General features: G+C 39.3%; 1 protein-coding gene and 1 pseudogene across 1 annotated transcript in view; both read right to left on the bottom strand.

Annotated features, from left to right (window-relative positions):
* Positions 1-19,712, bottom strand: part of SPTLC2 (serine palmitoyltransferase long chain base subunit 2) — a 103,211-nt gene that overhangs the window by 18,320 nt on the left and 65,179 nt on the right. The window lies entirely within an intron of this gene.
* LOC123584138 lies at positions 2,757-4,022 on the bottom strand (annotated as a pseudogene).

A 19,712-nucleotide genomic window follows, 5' to 3' on the forward strand; every position in this document is an offset into this window, starting at 1 on the left:
TGTCTTATTGAATACCAACTAATCCTAAATTAAAAGTTTACTTCTGGACTCTCGTTTGTATTTCATGGTCTGTCTATCTATACTTATGCCAGTTTGACACTATCTTGATACCACAGCTTCGGGACATGTGACTCCTCTTTGTTCTCTTTCAAGTTGGACTATTCTGGATCTCTTGTCTCTTGCATTTCCAAATGAATATGAGGATCCACTTGCCAACTTCTACAAAAAAGGCAGCTGGGATTCTGATGGGGATATTGTTGAATCTGTAGATCAACTTGGGAAGTACTGTTGTCTTAACAATACCAAGTCCTCCAATCCATGAGCACAGGAATCTTTCTATTTGTTTAGGTCTTCTTCCTGTTTGTTTCTGTACATTTTTTTTCCTTTGGATGGAATGTAGTAAATATTCTCAAAATATTGAGTTGGGTTGAGAAGGCAAGGCAAAGGGAGAAACGAATAAACATATGAAATACAAGATGATACAGGTCCTAATTTGCATAACAATAAATGTCTCTTCTTTTTTCCACTTCCCTCTCTGATTTCCCCTAACGAAAATGTGTCTTTAAATGCATTAAAATATGTTGGAGAGGCTCTAGCAAATGCTGACAAAAATATGAAACCTCTCATACGTTGCTAGTGAGATGGCAAACTGGGACTTTGTAAAAATGACAATATATGCAGGGTGGTCTCAGGCGGTCTCCTGTCAGCCTTTGTTAGTTAAGACAAACCTGGAAAAATAATGAAATTTGCTAGGTGTTCCAGGAATTTGTAAGACAGGGAAAGTGTTATGAAAAGCGTACTTTGGAGTTAAAGCCCTTGCCCCGAGGCAGGAAATGAAAGCATAAAGGGGCTGGCCCTTCCTCTTTTTCCTCCTCTCTCTTTTAAATGATATGAACAAATGCACAAATCAGACAATACTGGCCATAAAAATATTTATTTTCCACCTGTGAATCTGCTTTCATTCTCAAAGTCATTTTTCCCTAGATGTTTTAGTATTAGGTGTTTTGTCTACATAGTTCGTAAGGGGGAGTAGCTGATGAAAGGTTGGCACAAGTATTGTTAACAAATCTGGTTCCAACTGCCCTACTGGATGAAGGCCTTTTAGGAGAGCTGCAGGGCATTATCACCGGGATTATCAGCCTGCAATGGGCACAGAACTAATCAGATTAGCAAAGGAAAAGTTAAAATGACGCCAATCTCTCAGTAAGCATAATGTATTATCGATGTACAAAAATGGGTTCTCTTGAGATTGTGCTTTCTAAGGAAGACTCAAATCTGAAATTCTGACCATCAAATATGGCAATGGCAAAATATTAATTTCTTAGGACTAATGCTTTTGCTAAATTACAATAGAAGGATGGGTTCTTTTGGAAAGGAGTAGAGTTTGATTTCCATTTTAAAAGGTAGAGCTGAGCAGAGGGTGTAGATGTAGACAGACAGTTTAGGGAAGGCTGGACTTGTCCCAGGGTTTAAGATATTCCTGAACTAAATAAACCCTAGGTAAACAGAACATTCCTTACATGTGCAAGCATATCCTTTAATAGGGAGAATTGCTGGGATTCCTGACTCCACTTAATCAGGAAATCAGAGGTCTAAAAATAACTTTTACTTCTTCCAAGAAAGAGGAAGTGGGTTGGCAAATGAACATTTAGATTTGATAATCAACAGTAATGAAAAACATTCTTAAGTCTCTGGGGTTTTCAAGAGCCTAAAGGAAAACAGCTGAATGTTGAATCCCCATTAAAACTGCTACTTATTAAAAAAAATTTTTTTTTGTACATTTACAGAAGTCTCAATAGAATGTGTAAATTTGTTTCATACAAATTATTTACTCCATGTAAATGATGAACCACTTAATCAAATTCAATATAGTCAATTAAAACAAAAGTGCTCATGGGGCACCTGGGTGGCTCAGTCGATTAAGCACCGACTTTGGCTTAGGTCATGATCTCACGGTTCGTGAGTATGAGCCCCACATTGGGCTCTGTGCTGACAGCTCAGAGCCTGGAGCCTGCTTTGGATTGTGTCTCCCTCTCTTCTGCTCCTACCCTGGTCATTCTCTCTCTCTCTCTCAAATAAACATTAAAAAAAACTTTTTAAAAAGTGCTCAGATTTGAGAAAAATGACCAATTTATATTAAGGTCACCAAATGAAAGAAACGGTGCATAAACAATAGTTGTGAATATGCTTCAGGATTTCTGTTGTTTTTTTTTTTTAAGTCTGCTAAAATACAGTTGGGATGTTTATTACTTTTTCTATCGGCAGCAATGAAAAAAAAATCACTAGAAATCATATTTTTGTCTTTTTCAAATAATCTGCATTCAGTGTCAAAATCCTCAAAACGTTTAGATATCAAAGACAAATACTGATTTTTTTCATTAATGATGAGAAACAAGAGATCCAGTTTAATCAAGATCTGACATTTATAAATTTTAAGCATGCAAGTGAGCTAAAAGATTAAGAGATAAATTATAAATAACAACTACAGGAAGAGATGATCATTTGTGTGATTTCTAGGTTCATTAGGATAGTATACATCCAGAGAACCAACAGAAGTTCTCAGATCCGATGTCGAATAATGGAATGTGGGCAAGCACTCTTAAATGACCTTTATTATTTTTAAAAATTTTTTTTAATGTTTTATTTATTTTTTGAGACAGAGACAGAGCATGAGCAGGGGAGGGACAGAGAGAGAGGGAGACACAGAATCATAAGCAGGCTCCAGGCTCTGAGCTGTCAGCACAAAGCCCGACGCGGGGCTGAAACCCACGGACTGTGAGATCATGACCTGAGCCGAAGTCGGCCGCTTAACTGACTGAGCCACAGGCGCCCCAAATGAACTTTATTTACTGTGCACTACATGCATACTGTATGCTGCAAGCAGAGAAAGAATCCATGTGTTAAAGACAGATTGGTACTATTGGCAAACTATAGACATGCTATCAAGGTGAGTCAACTAGGATGTTGTTCAAAGCTCTTTATACTTAATGGTTTCCGTGAAAATAAGTGCAGAAGCAGAAATGCGTACACATCCCAAAGCGTCTTCTTCATTGTTTCCAGTGCTTTCTTTGCATTGTTTTTCTTTTGCTTTTTCTACTAGTGGCATTAACTGCTAGTGTTCTGCTAAAATCTTTAAAAATTCCATAATGAAAGGCAGATAATTATGCTACCCTCTGATATTTTTGATCTCTTATCTTTTTAGTTTCTGTACTGTTTCTTCAATAAGCATCTGAGTTTTGGCAACCTCTGACTGAACAGCACTTAACATATTATTACCCTGATCTGCATCCAAGAGTTCCTCAGCAAGTTGTCTTGTAACTGCTATCTGTTCATGTCTCATTTTTCTGTCAGACACAATGGCCATCAAGTTAAATCAAATTTCACTGTGCTTTTGTATCCATTTTTCTATGACTGCTTCATTGTGCTGTCATCTTGATCTCATGCATCTAAACCAGTCGGTCCCTCTCTTAATCCATCTAATTCATACAATCTTCTGTCCACAGGAACATAACTGACAGAGTGAAAGCATCTTCTTCTTTTGCTGATGTCTTTGCATCAAATGCAAACATCTGCTGTCTGGACAAGCTATTGTGGACTTGTCGAATCACACCTGGATTGCTCAATGCAAATCTTTCATAGCTGCATCAAAGCTTTGCGAACGTTCTTTAAACTCTGATAATGTCTCTTCTAAACGGACACCTTGATGGGTACAATTCAATAACACACTTACTGTGGCTTGACTAGCACAAACATTATTAATTATCTGCTTGGCAAAAAATACCATGTCAAGTCTGGAGTCCGGAACTAAAGATACAGAGGGTGCTGATTCTTTTCCTGGCTGCCACTTGAAAAACAAAAAAAAAAATTAGCCCATGAACTGGCTTTAACTTTTCAAAATTCTTAGGCTCTAAACTCCATATTTCTTCTACTTGGGCTCCTCAGCAACCAAATCCTTTAATGAGCTCAGTGAAGAGACCAGGGTCGTTTTCCATGAAGCACCATTCCCCAGCATTGGCTGTCATGGCCTAGGCCACACACTACCCCTGCTGCCACCTAGGCTCTGCCCACCCCTCATCCCACCCAGTACCAGCTGCCACTGGCCACTGAGCTCGTTGATCTCAGCAACCCTGCTGCGGAGTTCATCAACCCAGGTCACCCCACCTACTTCCGCCGACAGCCTGCTTCAGAATTTCTTACAGAAACTTAAAAGCAAACATTAAAGAAGTTGATTTGGGGGGCTACTAACATTTTTGAAGCCTCATCTACTTTTAAGACACAAAACTGTGAAGAAAAACAAATCTAGCACAGAAAAATAAATAATAAAGATGTCATTTATTTCAGCATATATTTGCTAGAAAGAGAGGAGATACAAAAGTAGCACCATAGTCACTACACCAAAGACAAAAATCTCACCAGGAAGGCTACACAGAAAAGGAAGAACGTACTATGTGCTAGGCAAGCAGACATTAAATAAATACACCCTGAGTACCTGTCTAGTGTGTCTGTCAGACATCTAGGCCCTGGATACACTGCATGGAATAAAAGAAGCAAAGTTCATCCAATGTGGGAAATGGACAACAAAAAAGGTAAATGTCTCACTCAAGTGATGTCTGAGAAATGACCTGGATGAGCAAGCACTATCTCCATAAAGCCCACCAAGGCCCAGAAGCAAAAGCACATGTGGCATTTCCTAAGGGTGCAGTGAACCAGCAAGGTTGGAACTGAGCCAGTAAAGGGAGCGTGTGATACAGGCGATCTATAGAGGGCCAATCCACAGGGGACTCACAGGTCTTCATTGTAAGAAAGACTCTGATTTTGACTTTGAGAGGTGGGAGAAGCCCCACAAGGGTTCTCAAACAGAAGATTGATAAGATCTCCTGTTTCAACAGGGTTACCTAAGTGCTGCATTTAAACAGGTGAAGAGAGAAGCAGACAGGGGGCGTGGGCGATGATGGCTTGTACTAGGGTGACAGCAATGTGTATGAAAAGTGGATAGGACATGTATTTTGAAGGTGGACAGAGTGTTACAAACTGTTAAAGCACACAGAATATACAAAATAAATATTTGATGAATGAATGAATCTTGGATAGGAAGGAGAACCAATGTGGACTAGAGTACTCAGGAAAGGCATCAGACTTATCACGTTTCACTTGAACTCTCTGTGTGGATGTCTCCTATTCCTTATTATAAGCATGTTTATTTATCTTAATTCTTGGAAATTATTTTTGCTTGACTGATCCTTCTAGGACTATTAAATCCAAGTGAAAGTAGACAGAAGTCTAAGTAAATAACAGTGGCAATAGAGTAGTGGACAGATTCAAAGATATTAAGGAGGCACAATCTAAAGGCTCTGGTGATTAAATACATGGAATAAAGAAGCAGAGAAAATATAATAGGGGATTCTTATTTGGACAACTTGCCGTTATCTGAAGCAACACGAAAGAAAAAGCATGTTTGAGGGGGAAACAAATGGAAAAGGCTAAAAATTTTAGAGAAACAAAACTCAATTTGGGGGAAGCAAGTATTTTTAAAGTCTAAAGGTTTAAAATTAAGTAGGTCAAGACTACTGCTTCCAAACTCGGATTGGCATATTAATTTTTTTTTTCAACGTTTATTTATTTTTGGGACAGAGACAGACAGAGCATGAACGGGGAAGGGGCAGAGAGAGAGGGAGACACAGAATCGGAAACAGGCTCCAGGCTCTGAGCCATCAGCCCAGAGCCTGACGCGGGGCTCGAACTCACGGACCGCGAGATCGTGACCTGGCTGAAGTCGGACGCTTAACCAACTGCGCCACCCAGGCGCCCCGGATTGGCATATTAAAAGTTAATTACTGTTTGGAATGATGAGAGGATTCTGGAAATGGACAGTGGTAATTGTTACACAACATTCTATAATGTATTTAATGCCAGTGAATTGTACACCTAAAATTAGTTAAAATGTTACCTTTTATGTTATGTATATTATACCACCATGTTCACTCACTAGAGGTCAAGTGTTTTTTGTTTTGTTTTTTTTTTAACGTTTATTCTTTTTCAAGAAACAGAGACAGAGTGCAAGTGGGGGAGAGGCATAGAGAGAGGGAGACACAGAATCTGAAGCAGGCTCCAGGCTCTGAGCTGTCAGCACACAGCCTGATGCGGGGCTCAAACTCATGAACTGCTCGTGATCATGACTTGAGCTAAAATCAGTTGCTTAACCAACTGAGCCACCCAGGCGCCCTGAGGTCATTTTTTTAAATGAGATATAATTCACATTCCCATTTAAAGTGTTCAATCCCAAGTTTTTTAGTGTTAACTATAGAACTGTGTAACCAACTGTGTAACCAGTAATTAATTATAGAACATTTTCACTGCTCCCCAAAAGAAACTGGCATGTATCACAGTCAATCATTCCCACTTCACCCCAATCTTCCAGCCTATATGTCAGGTGTAAGCAGTACTTTTTGTTCATTTGTTTGTTGAGGAATAATTTATCCCAAAGTTGCTTTTTTCTACATAAACAAGAGACTTATGGGGATAACTTCTGAACAAAGCCCACACATCTTTCTCCATTGTTAGCTTGGTGGTAAACACACAGCTCTACTAACAAAAATTCCTGTGGACAATTTTTTTCCAGTAGGTGAAAATCATACAAATCAGTAAATATAAGCAATTTGTTTTCTCACTTTCATTTTGGTTTTGTTATTTTCTACCCATGTTTATATAGTTCTAAGTTTTTGAAAAACCTCAAAGGAACCAATAGCATTATGAAAGACAAAGGACAGAAGTAAAAAATTAGGTCGTGGAAAAATTCCTGGTACCCTTTAAGACATACCTCTACTTTGTATGTCATTAATTTGCTCTTTTTATAAGTTCCTGTTTCTGTTCTTACACCTTTGATGTGTGGCCTCGTGTCCTCAAAACAAACTGCAAACTCTGAGGGCAAATAAGGTTTTCTCCCCCAGCACCTCCCCACCAAGAATATACAAACATTCAAGTGGAAATATTCTGAGAAAATGGAAACCTTTTTTATGTGTTCAAACTAATTTGAATTCCACAGAATCACCTAATTCAATTACACACACACACACAAATACAAATAATAATGAAATATGAAATAGCTCATACACAAGAAGCATCCTCACACTGGATACCCAGGTTCAAATTCTGGTTCTTCCAGTTAGTTAATTCTGTGACCTTGGGTAAGCAACTTAACTTCTCGGCTGTCTCATTTTCTAAAAGAAGGAAAATCATGTCTAATACATATTCTGAGAATTTATTTAAAAATTTTGAGCAGTGCTCAGTACATAGTAAACAGAATACATGTCCACTTTATTATTATCTGCCACCTATGTATTTTTCCCTTAAAATTATGCCATTTACATCTTCCACAACATGACACGATCTGGCTCTAGCTTAGCCTTAGCTTTTAAAGATGATATAAAGTACCCTCTTGCTTTCCCTCACTGTTTCTAGTTCCCCACTTTTTAATTTAGTATACTCTTAACACATAACATAGGACACAGCTGACATTACTAACATATAAACACATAACATATAAAGGTTTACAACTTATAAATACGCCTCAACTATCATACCATCATACTATACTATCAACTTTCCAAAGCTAGTTTTAGCCAGTGTTCCCTTACTCACCAATTTAGACAATCTCTGCCATCACATTATCCATTAATTACCATCCAGATGAGGCAGATTACCTTTGCAGTTGGGAGTATTCAAGATGGCAAGCAGACACCCTTATTTTCTGAAAACCACTCCTCACCTTAACAGGGATGGGACCTGGTCCCTACCTGGGCTAAACTGATTCTTCCACCTAATCCAGAAGAGGCATACAGACATGCTTGCACTAAGGACATTTTATTTTATTTTATTTTTAAGCAGGCTTAAAAGTCCCCAACAAGGGACTTGACCTCATTACCCTGAGATCAAGACCCAGAGGAGATCAAGAGTCAGATGCTTCACTGACTGACCCACTCAGGTGCCCCCACTGAGGACATTTTAAAACCTGAAACCATCAGACAACCATTTTTAAGTAATACATCAAAGCAGTAAAAGCAGGTCTGAGAAAGAAAGGAACTAGTAATTCTACTGTCTTCCTAAATTTTACTCATGAGCTTTAGTTTGGTTCTTTGGTGGCACATACCCTTCTGAAGTCAGGCTATCTGGGTTTGTATTCTGGCTCCATCATCTACCAGCTGTAAGGTTTTGGCTAGGTCACTTAATCTCTCTGAGCTTGTTTCCTCATCTGCAAAATGGAATTGATAATGATGATTTCACCTACTTTGTAAGGCTGTTTGAAGGATGAAGTGAAATAATACATGTAAAGTGCTTAATAAAATGCCTCACATTTGGTACTTAAAAATTCATTAAGTATATAAGAATTTATTATTTTACCTATAACAATGTGTTGAGGCATTATTCTCCTTTCTTCCAATCAGAAAAAAGCCAGAATAGATGACTACATATACTTTGTCTTAATAAGGAGATATTAAATATCTTGAGCAAAAAGAGAAAAAGCCAACTGACTCTTCTAACTCTAAAGCCTAATAAGACACCAAAAACGAGAGAATAAAAATTAATAAAATAAAACACACAAGGGTTAGGAGGTATTAAGAAATACTAGGAAAATGTTGCTTATTTTGAGAATTCAAAAAACTGAATGTTTTGCATTAAGAAGTTTTTGAAGATACTATGTCATTTTCCATAGCTGGCACACAGTAGTCAAAAACTGACTGCTGAGTGAATGAGGTCTTACTGTGGCTTAAACTAAAAAAATAACATAACATAACATAACATAACATAACACAAAATTTTTAAAAAACCAAAACCAAATAGAGGAGATAGTAGGCAGCTCCCTCTGGATGTTTTAAATAAACATCTGGATGATATCAATAAAAGGAATAATATGCCTTAAAAAGACTAAAAAATATAAAAATGTAACAAGATACAGGTCTTATCTGCTACTAAAATAAATTTAACAACATATTCTCAATTAACTGTGCAGATGGGAGAGGGGTGAGGTTCAGCAGCAAGGGTGCTCAGATAACCAAAAAAGTCTCCATTTGAATTTGAAATATATTTTGTTACCTTAAAAGCAGACTTCCTTAATTGCTAACATTTAATTCTGGCCTAAGTCCACATATGGCAGTTCCACTGAGAAGGGAACTAACACATAGTTAGGGGAAATGATACATTTAGTTGCAGAGGTGGATTATGAGAACAAATGTACCATAGATAATGTGTTTGCAAAACCAAAAATATATGAAACATGCAAAATCCAAGAACATGCAAAAATTAACTATACGAAGAAGGTCTGTTTGCAATCATTTTATTTTTTTATTTTAATTATTTTTGAGAGAGGGGGGAAGGGGGAGAGAGAGAGGGAAGATGCACAGGTGTGCATAAGCTGGGAAGGCGCAGAGGGAGAGGGAAAGAGAAACTCATAAGCAGGCTCCGCGCTGGACATGGATCTCATGATCCTGGATCATGACCTGAGCCGAAATCAAGAGTTGGACACTCAACCTACTGAGCCACCCAGGTGCTCCCGCAATCGTTTAAACTATACAGAAGAACAAACCAGTTCAACTGAAAGCAGCACATTCATCGATCAAAGAAACTTTTCCCGGGGCGCCTGGGTGGCTCAGTCTGTTAAGCGTCCGACTTCAGCTCAGGTCACGATCTCGCAGTCCATGAGTTTGAGCCCCGCGTCGGGCTCTGGGCTGATGGCTCAGAGCCTGGAGCCTGCTTCCGATTCTGTGTCTCCCTCTCTCTCTGCCCCTCCCCCGTTCATGCTCTGTCTCTCTCTGTCTCAAAAATAAATAAAACGTTAAAAAAAAAAAAATTAAAAAAAAAAAAAAAAAAAGAAACTTTTCCCAAGCAAAGTCTTATTATGGCCTATTTTCATTTTAATTTACTGTCTTCAGCTTAGAAATGCAAAGATTCTAGGTACACAGACTGCATTATCTGGACATACACATAACCCCGTTTAGGAGAGGTGTGGGATCTGTAAGGAAATGTGTTTGAGCATAATCCTACAGAGATGTACTTCCGGACAGGAACAGAGGAAGCCGCTTCTTGGCATCCTCTGTAATTATGGCAGGCTTCGGCTAACTCCACTGTTTCCTCTACTATCCTCACCATTACTGGTCAATACTCGCAGGCTGCAGGGACATCTGTGATGCTTTACAGTATCAAAGGCCTTAACTAACTAATCCTATTTTTTTTTCTTTTTTTTTTTTTTTTTGCCGATCATTACTAGCTGAGTCCTCAACCATTTCCTTGAAGAAACATCCAGAAGCCATGAAATGTGCATTTGAACACCTGGCATAATCCATTCCTCATTTGCATGATAGCTCTATCACTTGCACACATTTGTCGGTCATGACACACAGGTCAAAACTGTTTGTCAGAATACAAAATACACTGGGAATGCAAGCTGGTGAGGCTACTCCGGAAAGCAGTATGGAGGTTCCTCAAAAAACTAAAAATAGAACTACCCTATGACCCAGCAATCGCACTACTAGGCATTTATCCAAGGGATACAGGTGTGCTGTTTCAAAGGGACACATGCACCCCCATGTTTATAGCAGCACTATCAACAATAGCCAAAGTATGGAAAGAGCCCAAATGTCCATCGATGGATGAATGGATAAAGAAGATGTGGTAAATACATACAAAGGAATATTACTCAGCGATCAAAAAGAATGAAATCTTGCCATTTGCAACTACGTGGATGGAACTGGAGGGTATTATGCTAAGTGAAATTTGTCAGAGAAAGATAAAAATCACATGACTTTACTCATATGAGGACTTTAAGAGAGAAAACAGATGAACATAAGGGAAGGGAAACAAAAATAATATAAAAACAGGGAGGGGGACAACACAGAAGAGCCTCATAAATATGGAGAACAAACTGAGGGTTACTGGAGGGTTGTGGGAGGGGGGATGGGCTAAATGGGTAAGGGGCACTAAGGAATCTACTCCTGAAATCACTGTTGCACTATATGCTAATTTGGATGTAAATTTTAAAAAATAAAAAAAACTTAAAAAAAAAAAAAGAATACAAAATAACAACAGCAAAAGAAGACACCAACATGCTCATGTCAAGACAGAGAAAGAGCTTCCTGCACAAAAGTATCTGTGTTCTGCCAGGGTAATTCTCACTGGTCTAAGGTGAGGAGAGCAATTGGCTAGACTCACCTCTCACCAACTCTTATTAACAACTGACAGTAACATGGCTTATTTTGTTTCATTTTTTCAACACTTCAGAGAGAATTAACATTGTAATACATTAGCCTTATGTGGGGTGCTCTCTCAGACGAAGGTGTATGCACAAGAAATGCTGAAACAATACAGACAATTCCGCTTACCATAAGGATAAGATTCTGACCTTCAAGCCGACTTGGATATTATCACTTGCTTAGGCGTTGTTAATGCCCCCATTTATGGAGAATTCACAAGCTGACAGCCCTCTCACAATGTGATTTCTTTCTCTTCTGTAATACTTAAGTACTATTAAACACAGACGGTAGAGGAGGTATCCCAGCAGAACTCATCTATTTTTTGTTCTTGCCAAAATTATGGAGTAAAGTGTAATAATCCTAGAACAAAACTGTCCCCAGCAACGGTTAAAAAAGCAATAAATATTCTCATTTTCTTCCTTCCCATGACTACCAGTCAAACTCTTCTAATCAAGTGGTTTTATTTACACACCATTGCTATAAAGGAGTAACCGTGATAAAAATTACTATTTGTATAGAAGGGCATGTAAAATCAGAAATCTGCAGACTATATGCCAAACAACTGACATGAGTTATCCCAAGAAAGACATAAGATCATAGGGACTGTTTACTTTCTGTAATATTTGGGCTTGAAAATAAGCATGTTATTAGTTTTATAAACAAAATAAAGAATGAATAGATGGATACATTTAAATTGGTATTAAAAATCCTGTATTTTGGATCCTTAACAGACTGACTCCTGAGCTGCATATACTCATCATGTTACTGATGTTACTTTACAGCAAATTTCCCAGAGTTTGAACATTATTAATGAAACCAACTAAAAATTAACTAATAAACTAAAATATAAAGTTAACAAACAATATTATAAAAACTGTTTACATTTGAAGAGAACCAGAGTTTAGAACCCAAAGCCGGTTCTTCACTGCCAAGCCCACTACAGAGGGAGACAAAAGTGAAAGGCCTAGAACAGAGTTTATTCACGTATTTACTTCTAGTGAACCTGGAAAACTTTGCAGGCAAATTTTAGTGTTCAAAAACAAGAGGGCTGGGGTGCTGGGTGGGTGAGTCGGTTAAGCATCTGACTCTTGATTTCAGCTCAGGTCTTGATCTCATGGTTCCGTGAGTCCAAGCCCCTGCTGGGCTCTTGCTGACAATGTGGAGCCTGCTTGGGATTCTCTCTCCCCCTCGCTCTGTCTCCCCCCGCCCCCAGCTTGTGCACTTGCTCACACACACATTTTCTCTCTCTCTCTCAATAAATAAACATTTTTAAAAAAGAGAGAGAGCGCTAATCAACAGAGAAGAAAGCTGTGATGGCTAATTTTATGTGTTGTCTTCACTGGGCCACAGAGTGTCCGATGTTTGGTCAGACATAATTTGGGTGTGCTTGTGAGGATGTTTTGGATGAGATTAACATTTGAATAACTGAGTAAAGGCTGTCCTCCTTAATGTGGGTGGGCCTCATCCAGTTGGTTGAAGGCCTCACAAGAATAAATGGGCCTTCCTGAATAAGAAGGAATTTCTCCTGCCTGCCTGTCGTGCTGGCAAATCAGGTTTTTTCTGCCTTCAGACTTGAATTGAAGCATCAGCTCTTCCTGGGGTCTCAAGACTAACGGCATTTGGACTAGAACTACATCAGCTCTTCTGGGCCTCCAGCTTGCCAAATGCAGATCTGCAGACTTGTCAGCCTCCACAACTATGTGAGCCAATTTCTTATAATACCTCTCTTGCCCACTCTCCCTCTTCCTCTCTATAAAAACACTGCACAGGAAAAGTCCAGCAAATGCTTTATGATGATGATTGCAGCTTTGATGCCTCAGAAAGCTTCAGATCCTCTCCAAGAAATGGCCATTTATTCATCTAACCAACTTATCCCAAGCCCAATGGGACTAAGATGATACTTAATAGAACATTTTCTTGAATAATGGCCACCCTCTTACTTAGATGTTAAAAATAATCTCCAACTGCTGTTAAAGCCAGTCATTTTCTACCATCTTCTTTCTACTTCTCTCCCCAAATGGTCACCATCCCCACTGCGACCACTATCTGAAGAACAAGCACAGAATTGGAAAGAGTACTAACCCATATAATTACTGTACTTCATCTAAATAGTTTTGATTATGAGAGAGAAGAACCCCCCTTCCCATACCAAATATAAAAATAGCCAGGTACTTCCTTTGCTCTCTATCAATGGGCAAAAAACAGTACTCTAGGTCTCTAGGGAAGACAACATCCTATCATTAATGGGGTGTTTTTTAGGAATCATTGAATGGTACACATTACTCAAAATCACACACAGTAGCAAGCATCTTAGAGCAAAAAATCTTGCAGCCATACTGTCTGCACATTCCTCCAAGAATCAGGGTATGCTAACGAATTAAAACTGAATGGTAAGTTCAGAAAAGGTGAAGATCCATTAATGGAAAATAGAAAACCTTTCTGGCAGTAGTGGCAAACCCTTGGTACTTGTTGAAATTTCTTAAACTTTTGTTTATCTTAAGAATCTTATGAGTGCTTAGGTACCAAAGCTGATTTCCCTGCCAACAGAAATATATCGAGAATTAACAAGGTTACACTACAAAGGAACTTCCACTCCATATTATTATTTTTATTATTTCACATGTAGATGATACCTTAGCGTAGGGGCTGGGCAGAACAGGGATGAATTCTTAACAAAGTCATCCAGTTTCTTTCCTAAAGAAGCAGCAGTCTCTCCTCACTCATCTTTCTTAATTACCAATGGTCACCTTCTATGGACAGCTCTAAAGTGGGTGGAGAAGGCAGCAGACAACACTTTCCACTCATCAGAGAACTTTCTAGATCAATAAACTGTACATGTGTCACAAGCACCCAGTCGGGATATACCAGGGGAGTAGGATCTCATGGTTTACTGGAAAGGAGGGACAAAAGAATGCCTAAACACACAAATCAACTGACCTATGAGGTCATCCTTTGTTCTTTAACTTCTGCATGAACACCTGAAAATTTCAATCTGTAAATGAAATTAAGATCACTATACCTAAAAATATCTTTAAGTACCAAACAGGACTAGAGCAGGAAACAGGAGTGGGAGAGAGAGGAGACCATGGGATGTAAAGAAAAAACGTGAGCAAAACCACACTATGTTGGAATTTGAATGTATGAGTTCAGGTTTTTCACATGATTTCAGAGAAAGAAGGATAAAGTATCTTATCCGGAAATATTACTTAAGACAAAAATAAAAGATATATTAGCTAAACGGCAGGGCAGACTGATTTGAATACCATGTTCCCCTTAAGTACCAGCTAAATTGCCCTAGAAAATCTTTCTGTTTGAAGGTCCTTATAAGAGACATAAGGAATAGGACAATAAATGTACCTCCAACCCACTCTTAACAAGCTATTTTTGTGCTCCAGCGAACAGTCTTATAAAAGAGATATTTATAAGGCACTTCCAGAAAGCAAGAGTTCAGTAACTTTAACACTGAAGCAAAAGGAGTAGGAACTAGTTTCACCATCTCCTAGAAGCAGCCCCTCTATTTTGCCAGAATGGCAACAAACAAAGCGCTCAGTTTGGGCAACTGTCAAACTAATGAACATCAAAGCAGACAGCCTGCCTCTTCCTCCCCTAGGGACACTACTGTTCCAAAGTGGACTTTGGCGTTTTGTCTCCCTACAAGAATGCAGCCAAGTATCTGAGTCTACTCTCCCACATTACTGTTGCTCTTTCTCTCATCCGCAACTAGAGCAGCTTCTGCTAACACCAAGCACTGCACAGTAAATTACTCTCTCAAGTACTGCTTATCACTCCCTAACCGTAGTTTAATCTCTTAATTAGTTTCAATGCCAAAAATCAGGATTTCCTGAGGACTGCCACAGGATGTGCACCAGGCTGCAGGGGCCAAGGCTTAAAGTTGTTGATTCAATGCAATCAAGAGTTTAAAAGCATGGTTGCTATTGCACAGCCAGAAACAGAGGGCCCTGAACAAAAGGAAGAAAGGAGGCCAAGTGCTTTCGAAAAATTAAGGAACTGAGTTTAAAGGGCGCCAGCTCACAGTCAGGACAGAAAGTCTTAATTTGTCCAAAGACTATGCTTTGGGGCTGGAATACATTTAGGCAGAACTAAAGGGATGTATTGCCCTCAAGCATCCACCCTCAGATGAGGAGGGCCAGGAAATAAGACACTTGCTGGTAAGGCTAGGCTTGGAATTAAATTAATAGTTACCAGGGGTGGAAGACAAGCAATAATAAGTTTCACAAGCTAATTAGTATTGAACTTTTTAAAGTTTATAGCAGGGAAAGCCATTCGTAGGTTATGTACTAGAAAAATTTGATTCTGGGGGCGCCTGGGTGGCGCAGTCGGTTAAGCGTCCGACTTCAGCCAGGTCACGATCTCGCGGTCCGTGAGTTCGAGCCCCGCGTCGGGCTCTGGGCTGATGGCTCAGAGCCTGGAGCCTGTTTCCGATTCTGTGTCTCCCTCTCTCTCTGCCCCTCCCCCGTTCATACTCTGTCTCTCTCTGTCCCAAAAATAAATAAATGTTGAAAAAAAAAAATTAAAAAAAAAAAAAAAAAAGAAAAATTTGATTCTGAATTAATAGGCCATTAAAAAAAAAAAGAGCAAAACAAAAGTAATTCCAACCAGACTTAAGAAGCATGATCATGGGTCTCTGAATTCTTACTTCTCTTTCTCCTTTCCTAGTTGGTTTTTGACTTCTCCACCTGTGTCAATGATTCATTCAGGAAGGATCATCAGCTCTTCAGAAGAAAGCATCAAGGCATCCAGAGTTCCAAAAACAATTAAAATTGGCAACTCAGTTTTATCACCAAACTCCTGTTCCACAAGCCAACATGTCCCTTTATTTTTCTTTCAAAAGAAAGAGGTCATATATCATGCCTTCCAGACACCTACCAGTAGAGTAGCTCTTGGTTCTCTTTGGAGTAAATAAGCGGAAGGAAGGAAGGAAGGAAGGAAGGAAGGAAGGAAGGAAGGAAGAAAAGAAAGAAAGAAAGAAAGGGAGGGAGGAAGGGAGGAAGGGAGATGAAAAAGAAAAAAAAATAACCCTTAAATTCCTTAAAAACTAGTTTGCATTATTAACTGAGGTTTTCTTGAAAATAAACATTCTAGGATAAAGAAATTGTGGTTTATATACACAATGGAATACTACGTGGCAATGAGAAAGAATGAAATATGGCCCTTTGTAGCAACGTGGATAGAACTGGAGAGTGTGATGCTAAGTGAAATAAGCCATACAGAGAAAGACAGATACCATATGCTTTCACTCTTATGTGGATCCTGAGAAACTTAACAGAAACCCATGGGGGAGGGGAAGGAAAAAAAAAAAAGAGGTTAGAGTGGGAAAGAGCCAAAGCATAAGAGACTGTGAAAAACTGAGAACAAACTGAGGGTTGATTGGGGGTGGGAGGGAGGGGAGGGTGGGTGATGGGTATTGAGGAGGGCACCTTTTGGGATGAGCACTGGGTGTTGTATGGAAACCAATTTGACAATAAATTTCATATATTGAAAATTAAAATAAAATAAAATAAAATAAAATAAACATTCTAGGGACATCTGTGTGGCTCAGTCGGTTAAACACCTGACTTCGGCTCAGGTCATGATCTCACAATTTGTGGGTTTGAGCCCCATGTCGGGCTCTGTGCTGACAGCTGGGAGCCTGGAGCCTGCTTCAGATTCTGTGTCTCCCTCTCTCTCTGCCCCTCCCCTCTCTCCCTCTCTCTCTGCCCTCCCTCTCTCTCTCTCTGTCCCCTCCCTCTCTGCCTCTCTCTGCCCGCTCACACTCTCTCTCTCAAAAATAAATAAACATTAAAAAAATTTTTTTTTTTTAATGCACATTCTAGGGCCTTGTCCACCAAGACTCAGTGGTCTGGTAGAATGGACTAGAATCCTCATTTCTAACAAGCTCTACAACACTGGTGCTCAACTTTGAGGTGCTTTTAAATAACACCCTGCAGGGGTCTTACCCCCAGATACTCACAGGGTCTGCAAGGGACCCTGACATCAGCATTATTACTAACTTTAAAGCCTTCCTTTGTGTGAGCAAGTTAAGAACCACTTCACTAAAAGTGCCTTTGATGCCCAGGGTCCATGGACAAAGCTTGAGAACAGAGGCTTACAACAGTGTATCTTAATGAGGTCCTTCTGAACCTTACTTCACCACCGGAGCAAATGGCAGGCAGATTAAAATATTTAGATAATTAGAAAAACCATAGGTGACTTTTTGTTTGTTTCCTTAAATCAATTCCTCTTCAAAAAGCTCTCAAATGTGGCAAGGCTTCAGAAGGGTATCTGGTTCTTAATTGAGAACAGAGTCCATACACCCTCTCCTTTTTTTAAAATATGTAGCAAAATTGGTGAAAAACTAGGATCAAGTCTCCTAGACAAAGTCCTCAGAAATAATTCTGGGGGCAGGGGGGAAGCAATTCTAATCATGCTAAGGTTTAGAAAGTTCTTCTCCAACAAACAAAACAGAGCCTGGGTTATAAAGGTTCACAAATTAGAAATGATAAGAACAGGCTTAAGGAATGGTCATAAGGCTCAGCTAAACAGTAACTGAATAAATCAAACTGTGGGGGAAAAAATCTTCAAAATAAACTTGTTTTTAATTTTTTTAACGTTTTATTATTTATATTTGACAGAGAGAGACAGAGCATGAGCAGGGGAGGGGCAGAGAGAAAGGGAGACACAGAATCTGAAACAGGCTCCAGGCTCTGAGCCGTCAGCACAGAGCCTGACACGGGGCTCGAACTCACAAACCGCAAGATCATGACCTGAGCCAAAGTCAGATGCTTAACTGACTGAGCCACCCAGGCGCCCCTAAAATAAATTTGATTATGTAATAAAACTAAGGTAATTCACCCACTTTCATCTTAAAAAACAAAATGACCCTGTACTGACTCACAGTGCTTTAATTTAGAATTAGCTTCCTTATATCATCTTACTACATCTCCCAAAGGAGGAACATCCAGTGCAGGCTCCTTTCCTGTCCCATGGGAACCTCCAACTCCTTATTTATGTTTTGCATTAAGAACCATATTCTACGAACTGAACAAGTCTACATTTGTTCAAAGGTTAGCTCCCAGCCTGCTGCCTGTGGGCATCTTAATAGCTAGTTTCAAACAAACTCTGAAGCAAGACACAAAGGGAGAGACCACTCTTGTGGTGAGACACTTTTATTAGCATTTGGATTTGGAAGAAAGAGATGGGAGTGGAAAAAGAAACAGACTGTGCAACAGAGCTCTGGAGTATTCCGAACAGATTCCTAAAACAGAGAAGGAGGCTTAAGGGGTTATTGATCCATGGAGAGGAAATAGGTAGGTAAATACCCCAAAGGACCTTCATTTGCAGGGCTAATTACTCACAAATAAATTTAGCTGTTTTTTGGAATACTAGCATACCAGAAATCAGAAAATTAGAATGAGGTTATAAAGGTCTATTTTAATAAAATGTTAAATACCATTAATGCAACTTCAGAAGAAACGGAGTTCAAGAAAGCCACGTTCTTTCAATTTAGAGACAAGATATTGAGAAAACTTGCATCATTTGTGGGCTGAAATTTCTCCACTTATGAAGCGGTCATATTGCTTGCTGATTTTTAAAAAATTTTTTTTAAATGTTTATTTTTGAAAGAGAGAGAGCACAAGCAGGGGAGTGGCAGAGAGAGAAGGACAGAATCCAAAGCAGGGTCCAGGCTCTGAGCTGTCAGCACAGAGCCCAACGTGGGGCTTGAACCCACAAACTGTGAGATCATAACTTGAGCCGAAGTTGGATATTTAACCAACTGAGCCCCAGGCACCCCTGAAGTGGTCATATTGCTTGCTGATTTTAGAAGGCTTAAGCTATTGGTTAAAAAGCCCTTTAGGCTACATAATGATGAAGTTAATTTACAAAAGGAAAATCTTTCTTTTTCTTTAATTGCTGGTAATTTACTAGAGTGAAAGCTTCTATAGAAAAAAATCCACTTAGATGGGCCACCTGGGTGGCTCTGTCAGTTAAGGGTCTTGACTCTTGATTTGGGCTCAAGTCATGATCTCACAGTTTGTGAGCCTGCGGTGGGCACTGTGTGGACAGTGTGAAACCCACTTGGGATTCTCAATCTCTCTCTCTCTCTCTGTCTCTCCCCATCCCTCCCTCTCTCTCTCCTCTGCCTGCTTAAGTACACTCTAAAAATAAACATTAAAAAAAAGGGAAAAATCCATTTAGAAAAATTAAAGGAACATAAGATTAATAAAATCTGAGTTTGCCTCAAATAATTAACCAGCTTCAAGGAAGTTTAAGATTTTGGGGCGATGATGGTGAGGAAGGAGCTTTTGGGGGAGGAGACAGAAGGAGGAACCTGAGAAAAGAGGAAGCTGAAAAAAGGAAGAATTTACCTGTGGCTCTGAGACCAGGTCTTTTCTGGAATCCTATCCCTAGCACTAGACAGTAAGATTTTTCAAAGGCAAGTATTATGTTTGAAACCTACCACAGGATACA

Source organism: Leopardus geoffroyi, chromosome B3, assembly GCF_018350155.1.
Source record: "Leopardus geoffroyi isolate Oge1 chromosome B3, O.geoffroyi_Oge1_pat1.0, whole genome shotgun sequence".
Taxonomy (NCBI): Eukaryota; Metazoa; Chordata; class Mammalia; order Carnivora; family Felidae; genus Leopardus; species Leopardus geoffroyi.